Here is a 7803-nt window from a genome sequence, read left to right on the forward strand (position 1 = left end):
GAAGGGAAGGGAAGGGAAGGGAAGGGAAGGGAAGGGAAGGGAAGGGAAGGGAAGGGAAGGGAAGGGAAGGGAAGGGAAGGGAAGGGAAGGGAAGGGAAGGGAAGGGAAGGGAAGGGAAGGGAAGGGAAGGGAAGGGAAGGGAAGGGAAGGGAAGGGAAGGGAAGGGAAGGGAAGGGAAGGGAAGGGAAGGGAAGGGAAGGGAAGGGAAGGGAAGGGAAGGGAAGGGAAGGGAAGGGAAGGGAAGGGAAGGGAAGGGAAGGGAAGGGAAGGGAAGGGAAGGGAAGGGAAGGGAAGGGAAGGGAAGGGAAGGGAAGGGAAGGGAAGGGAAGGGAAGGGAAGGGAAGGGAAGGGAAGGGAAGGGAAGGGAAGGGAAGGGAAGGGAAGGGAAGGGAAGGGAAGGGAAGGGAAGGGAAGGGAAGGGAAGGGAAGGGAAGGGAAGGGAAGGGAAGGGAAGGGAAGGGAAGGGAAGGGAAGGGAAGGGAAGGGAAGGGAAGGGAAGGGAAGGGAAGGGAAGGGAAGGGAAGGGAAGGGAAGGGAAGGGAAGGGAAGGGAAGGGAAGGGAAGGGAAGGGAAGGGAAGGGAAGGGAAGGGAAGGGAAGGGAAGGGAAGGGAAGGGAAGGGAAGGGAAGGGAAGGGAAGGGAAGGGAAGGGAAGGGAAGGGAAGGGAAGGGAAGGGAAGGGAAGGGAAGGGAAGGGAAGGGAAGGGAAGGGAAGGGAAGGGAAGGGAAGGGAAGGGAAGGGAAGGGAAGGGAAGGGAAGGGAAGGGAAGGGAAGGGAAGGGAAGGGAAGGGAAGGGAAGGGAAGGGAAGGGAAGGGAAGGGAAGGGAAGGGAAGGGAAGGGAAGGGAAGGGAAGGGAAGGGAAGGGAAGGGAAGGGAAGGGAAGGGAAGGGAAGGGAAGGGAAGGGAAGGGAAGGGAAGGGAAGGGAAGGGAAGGGAAGGGAAGGGAAGGGAAGGGAAGGGAAGGGAAGGGAAGGGAAGGGAAGGGAAGGGAAGGGAAGGGAAGGGAAGGGAAGGGAAGGGAAGGGAAGGGAAAGGAAGGATGACTGGAGATGGGGAGCTACTCAAGCCCACGGTGGCATAGGAACAGCAAACACTTTTCCAGCCAGACTACTATTTTGCTCCTTTCAGTCCTAGCCTCTCCTGTGTCCCTTCCCCTTTAGTGGTCACTGTCTGTGAAGTGCCTAGGGACTGCCTGAGTCAGGAAATGTGACTGCTGTGTTAAAGGGCAGTGGGGAAAGCAGTGAGTACTGAGAGAGAAAGAGGGAAGCCATGAGGGTGTGCCACAAAAGTTGAAGAGAAAGTGCAAAGAGGGGCAGAAATGACATCTCTCTTATCACTGAAAACTCCCATCAACACCAGTACAGGATCTACACCTGTTCCTGGGAATTTTTGCACATCTAGAGGGATTATTCTGACCTGCAAAATAATCATGATGTCTTCCAGCAACTCTCCACCCCTCTTTAACAGTTCCCTCTTGGCTATTTTCAATAATACATTTCAGTTTTTACTCTGTCCTCTCTTTTTAGTTTTCTCTACAATGAATTCTTTTTAATGACACAAGATGTGAGCCGTAAGTGTTTTCAGGAGGCAAACTAGAGGCTTTGATAGTAGAGTGAGAATATTCTGGGCTTTTGACACATAGAAAGGGAATGACGAGTGCTTTGGGTTGGTGAGATAATCATATTAACTTTCTTCTTTTATTTTCTTAAAGTAGCTGGCTACATTTGAATTGTTATCTGAAGGTCATGTTTGTAAACATACTTTTTTATTATGTTTGTATTAGTTTTTCAATCTATGTTGCCCTTAGTTTAGGCCTAGCAACAAGAATTTAGATGTAGAATTACATACATATAATCCAATACATACATATATTTTATATATGCATATGTATTTAATTCTACATATCAACATTATTTATACATGTCTACACAGAGTTTTTTAGGGATGGATATTGGCATTTAAGTCATTCCTATGTGTAGGAGAAGGTAATAGTGGCACCCAAGACAATGCTAGGAAAACTTGGCTCCAGTAGACACACTCTCCCATGCAATGAATACTGTCTTATCATTCTTTTGGTGACTTGGGACTATATTATAACTTTAGTATGTTCTTACCTTAGGTGTTACGACTATGTTAAGGTCAAGAGAGCCTTGAGTGAGTCTGCCTGTTATTATGGCTGCATTAGCCTACCCGTCTACTTGTAGGTGCTTACTTTAGGTGCCAATTCCCTTGAGGTTAATTGTCTTAGCAGGTGCAACTCTGAAGTTAATTATATATGAGGCAAGCTAAGCATATTGGCCTGTTTACTCAGTGAGAACAGAAGAAGTGAGACTGAAAGGTCCCTGCTATAATATAAAATTTGCTATACAGAGGTCCTGCAACACGTTTGGTCTTTCTGCTCTCAAATATTCTCATCGTTATGTCTGAGATGAGATTGCAAAGGGGTTAAATGAAATATTTTCCTAAAGTGTTATGGGATTTGCTGATGCTTTGTTATAAAAATAAGAGGGCTACAGGGGCTGTTGCTTCCTTGACTCTCTAGGAAAAAATGAATCTGTATGTTAAACTATGTGTATTCCCACGCTCTGTCCAGAACAACATCATGAACATATTTGGTTTTTTAGGCAAGTGGTACCTTGACTATATGTAATATTAGAGACATACTCAAAGGGTGAAATGGTAAGATTGAACCTTCACAATTAAAATTCTGCTGATTTTGATTAGTTTAACCTAGGAGTCATTCAAGTCCTTCATTCTTTATCATTGCAATTTTTTTTCAGGCTGAAAGTTTTGAGTAATGTGAATTATGTAAGAGGGAGGGACTTAAAGATGACCATTGGTCATCAGTTTACTAATAATTAACATTAAAAGCTATGAGACATTCTGGCTTCTAAATTTTTGGCATTTTTTCAATTTTTGTTAAGTATTGGATGGTTTACCTCAAATTTTTTCAGTAATGAAATTGAACACTGTCCAAAAATGTGAAGTCAGCACAAGTTCTGAGAGCACATTGCTCACTGAGTTCTCACACTTTAAAGCCTTATAGACTCCATGTATACTCTCCCCTTAGCGCTTTCCCTACTGCTGAGCATGGGATCACCTATCTTGTGCTGACTGGTTAATTCTGTTGATTTTCCTGCCTTTATTTGCCCCTATTTCCAACTGTCTGGTGTGTTGAGCTCTGCCCAGACTAACTGATCACTTGTTTACTGTGCTGGAGCTGGAACTCTTGGCCAACTGGCAGCTGAGAAGGGAAGAACCCCAGCTTCTCAGTGCATTAAATCCTCATATTAGGGTCTAGCTTGGAAAAACTTTTGCTGGCTTTGTTATCTTTTTCCCTAAGCATGACATGACCAATACACAGAGTTTTCATTTGTTGTGGTATTTCTTCTTTTTTATTTTTAGATATTAAAAAAAAAAAAAAAAAAGTTTAGCTACGACAAATCTAACAAGCTCTCCTGCTAGGGTAAGAAATGTCTTTTTGTCATTATTGCAGTGCCCTTGTTTGGTACTGAATTACTATGCAACCACTAATAAGGGAGATATCTTAGAAGAAACAGTAACTGGGGAGAATGAGTATTTTGGGAAGGGATGCAAGTGAAGCAACATAAATTTGGGACTGACAATCATTGCAACCATTAACCTTCTTCTGGGGGCAAGTGATAGTGATGACAATAATCTGACAAATTGTAAAGCCCTGTGATGTCAATTATGTCAGTCAATTATGAACCTTTGTCTGTCTCACCTGCACTCTATCCTCTGTTCTAGTTACCCCTCAGGGGAACTATTTTTAGCATTGCAGACCTGAGATAAATTGTAGTTGGATATAACTTCCATACTATCTGATTCTGTTGCAGGGAAGATGGAGGAGGGTACAAGAGCTTCCTTTAAAATTGAAAGCTAGATTCTTCCACCCCACAACAGCTATGCGCAGGCAGGTAATCGTGAGTCTGGAACTGCACCCTTAATGCATTTCTAAAGCAGCAGTCCTTTTGTACCTAGCTTATGCATGGATTCATGCTGAGAGAGTACACACATATGCTCATTACCCCAGAAAATATGGAAATTGTTCTGGGACACCTGAGATAGCATCCATGCTTCTAGGACACAAAATCCTGACTTTTCCTGTACTTACACTGTATATAACTCACTGAATCTTTCAGTATTTTTTGCACATTAACTTTATTGTATTTTTACACAGAATAATCGTTGTTGGAATATTATGTTCAAATGAATGGGTTTGAATAGGCACAGTGAGGAGAAAGCTACCTCAGTGGGTATTTGGTTGAGTGTCCTAGAAGTTACCGATTTCTTCTTCCTCTGGTCAGGTTTTAGAAGAGCTCATCTTTAACTGTGCCACTCAAATCTCTCCAAGTTTGGTAGGTGCACTCTGAGAGACCAGTGAAGCAATTCAGAGGACTGAAGTGAAGGAATGCCTGACTCCTGAATCTTGCTTGGCCTTAGGCATGGGCTTTCAGCATGGGGGAATGCGCAGAGGTACCAGGGGAACACTTGTAAAAGAACATATGTCTGTGGAATTTAGGTGACTCCAGGTTAGGAAACAGCTGAACAGAGTTTTGCACAGAATATAGTTCAGGATTCAGCACCCAAATTTTACATGAGCCCTTGTCTGACTTTGGAATGCCTACATATGGAAAAAAGTAAAATTAACTGCTGATTTCAGTAGCAGCAGCTATATACTCAATACTTTTGATCAGACCATTTTTACTTAGATTCCTGAATACAGATTTATGAGCCAACCTTTAAAAATCTTGGCTAAAGTTCTTGAAAGGAATTCATCTCTCTTATACTACCCACGATGAGGCCCAAAAACTACCAATGGCTAAATTCTTTAAGAAAGAAAGAACAGCTGTACCACTCTAAATCATGAGTACATTAGGCTTGGCACCCTCCATTAGTGGAAAATAGTAGGTGCTTGGTTCAAAGTGTAAGAATAGGACAAGCACAGAATGATACTTGTCAGAGAACCTTTCCAGATAGTTCAGGGATTCCCTGTATCAGAAGTTCTGTATTTGTATTCAATTGCTATGAGTAAATATTTTTTTCCACAAACTTGACCAAACACTTGAATACATGTCATTTTTTTCATCCACTGCATCCTGCATCAAGGAGTTCCAAGTCTTTATTCTGATCCTTATGAAAAAGCATATCTTTCTATGCTTCTTTGAACCTGTTATTTGGTTCAATATTAAATCATCAATATATCACCCAGGCTCAACATGAGCCTCTGCATGTGTACATTTTAGGCTAGAATTTGACCGTGGACTTGTCTGTGGATTTATGGTTGTGTTATAGAACCTCTCCTGTTCCTATATAAACTCTTCAAAACTAATTGAATCCAGGGTACATTTATAATGATGCAAGAAATAAAAAAGCAGATTCTGTTCATATTGGCAGGAGATAGACTGATATTGCTACAGGAACCATTAAAAATCCCCTTTAATTACTTTTGAGAGCTGAAAATGACAGAGCTGAGAATTACATGAGGTTCTTGAGGAGAAGTGCACGTGTGTGAATGTGTACTTGTGTCCATACAGACACAAAAAACTGCCAAGGCCATCTGGGGGAAAGGTGATGAGTTTAGTCTAGGCAATGCTGAGTGAAGCTCGGTGCCCTGGCTTAAAGTCGCTGCTGGCTACCATGGAAACTAATTGGAGCTAATAAGTAAGGGACATGTTAACTGTGGGAACAAAACAGGAGTGACTATTTCTTGGTGTCACAATTACCTACAATTAATCTTGCATATTAGGATTGTCTTGAGTTACTTGCATAAAGCATTATTCACTTTGTTACAAGATTTATCTGCGTGGGGTCAGTATGACCTTAGCAGGAGTTCACGAATTTGAGAGTCAACTTGAGAACCTGTTTTATGATGCATTATTTTAACAGTATTTCAGGTACAGCTCTTCCAGTGCAGCTTTCATTTCAGCCTTTAAAACATAAACTCTTTGCAGATGGCAGTCTGGATAGAGGAGAAGCAGTGGAAAAGTCTGTTATAAACTGTCACAGCAAACTAAATCTGGCTGTAGCCATAAGAGTAGCGGTTAGGTCATCCCACAACATCAGCAGTAGCTTTTATGTGAAAACATGATCATGTGCAATGTTTGAGGGCTATTGCTAACACTGGTTTTGGAGATGAAAGTTTGTATTTCAAGTTGTTGAAGAGTCTTTGAATACAAGTGTGTGTGTGCATGTGTCTCTGTGTACAAAACACACAATTAGGGGTCCTTTTAACTATGTCAATTTTACATTATTGTGACTTGACAGTCGTCAGCAGAGACATCTCTGACTTATGCAGGCATAAAAAGTAACAGAACTGGGCCTGTACATCATATGAATGCTCAGTATCTTGTTTATGTACATTTATACATGGATATAATACACAGTATTGTGTAAGCATACGCACAACACAAAATAATTGTACTGCACATAACTGTCATTCATGTTGGTTAGAAGTATCTAGAGGATGAACCTTGCAGAGTGCATCTCATCTGACTAATATCAAATAGAGCAGTCATGAGCTGAGCTGCAATTTAGACAATGAGTCAGTACTCGTGGATGATACAGCACAATTTTTTTTGCTTTTTGATATTCCACATCTCTGATCACTATACAATGCTTATAAGAAGTATAGCTAAAGAAAATGAGTATGAGATTAATAATGTCTTCAGGGCTTTCCAAGTGTGTAAGGTTATCCAGCCTGTTTACAGACCACAGTCTACAAGAATAAAACCTAATCAAACCAAACCCTTGCCCTGAAGACATAATTGGCAATGTTAAGAATGTTACAATCCCCCAGGGACAGTAGTTGCATCCCTACTTCACCACATATTATTGTCAAAAATATTGTTTAGTTATTTACTTATCTGGAATTAGCAGATTCGGGAGTAGCGTTTTAGTGAATACCCAACATCTGCAAAAGCAGTTTCAGATTAATAGGCTGAAACAGACACACCGTATCATCACTTTTGGGAAGAATTTTGAGCAAATGCAATTGTGACTACACTTATCTTCTTCTTTTTCCTTTCGTCTCCAGGTCAGCTTTGATAACAGCTAACTGGGCACGAACCACAGCTCTGTAATCTCACTTTTTATTAAGTACTCACTTTGCCACTAGTGATTCAGAAATAGCCTTGCATAAGGTATTAAAGAACAAGTAAGCCAAATCAACATTTCAAGACTCTCATATGGCTTTCATATAGCTGGGTAGAGTGTGTCTTTTCGCAATTGCAAAACTTTCTTCAAGCTGGATGTTAACACTTTCAGAGTGCCAAAACGACGTTCCTCCCTTTCAGTTCAAAGAAAGCACAACATCTGTCATAATGTGAAATGTAGATTTAATGCAAGTGTCAGGTCAGGCACTTGGTAATGAGGTAAAAACCCCTGAGATTTTAAGTTTCTCTTCCACACTATCCTATTACAGGGAGGGGAAAGGAAAGAACTCTTTCTTTGGCACTTAGCAGCTTTTCTGCGTCCCTTATCTCTCCTTCCCGGACATCTTCTGTAAATTAGTGTATTTTTCCTGGCAGCGTCCCTGAGAGGGAGGAAGGTGTGATAACGCTTGCTTTGTGGCCGAGAGAAACTGAGGTACAGACTAGACACAGCCCAGAGCTGCCGAGGCACTGCCCGGAGCCCCCATGTGGAGCGGGCGGCGGGGGGTGTGCGTGGTGTTCCGAGGGGAAGGACCGCGACCCTTACACTCTTGGGCTGCATCCCACCGGAGGGCCCGGGGGGCCGCGGCGTGGCGGAGGGGAAGGGGGGAAGCAACAGGCTGGCGGGAC

This window comes from Athene cunicularia (assembly GCF_003259725.1).
Source record: "Athene cunicularia isolate RWA chromosome 2 unlocalized genomic scaffold, athCun1 chr2_part1, whole genome shotgun sequence".
Lineage (NCBI taxonomy): Eukaryota > Metazoa > Chordata > Aves > Strigiformes > Strigidae > Athene > Athene cunicularia.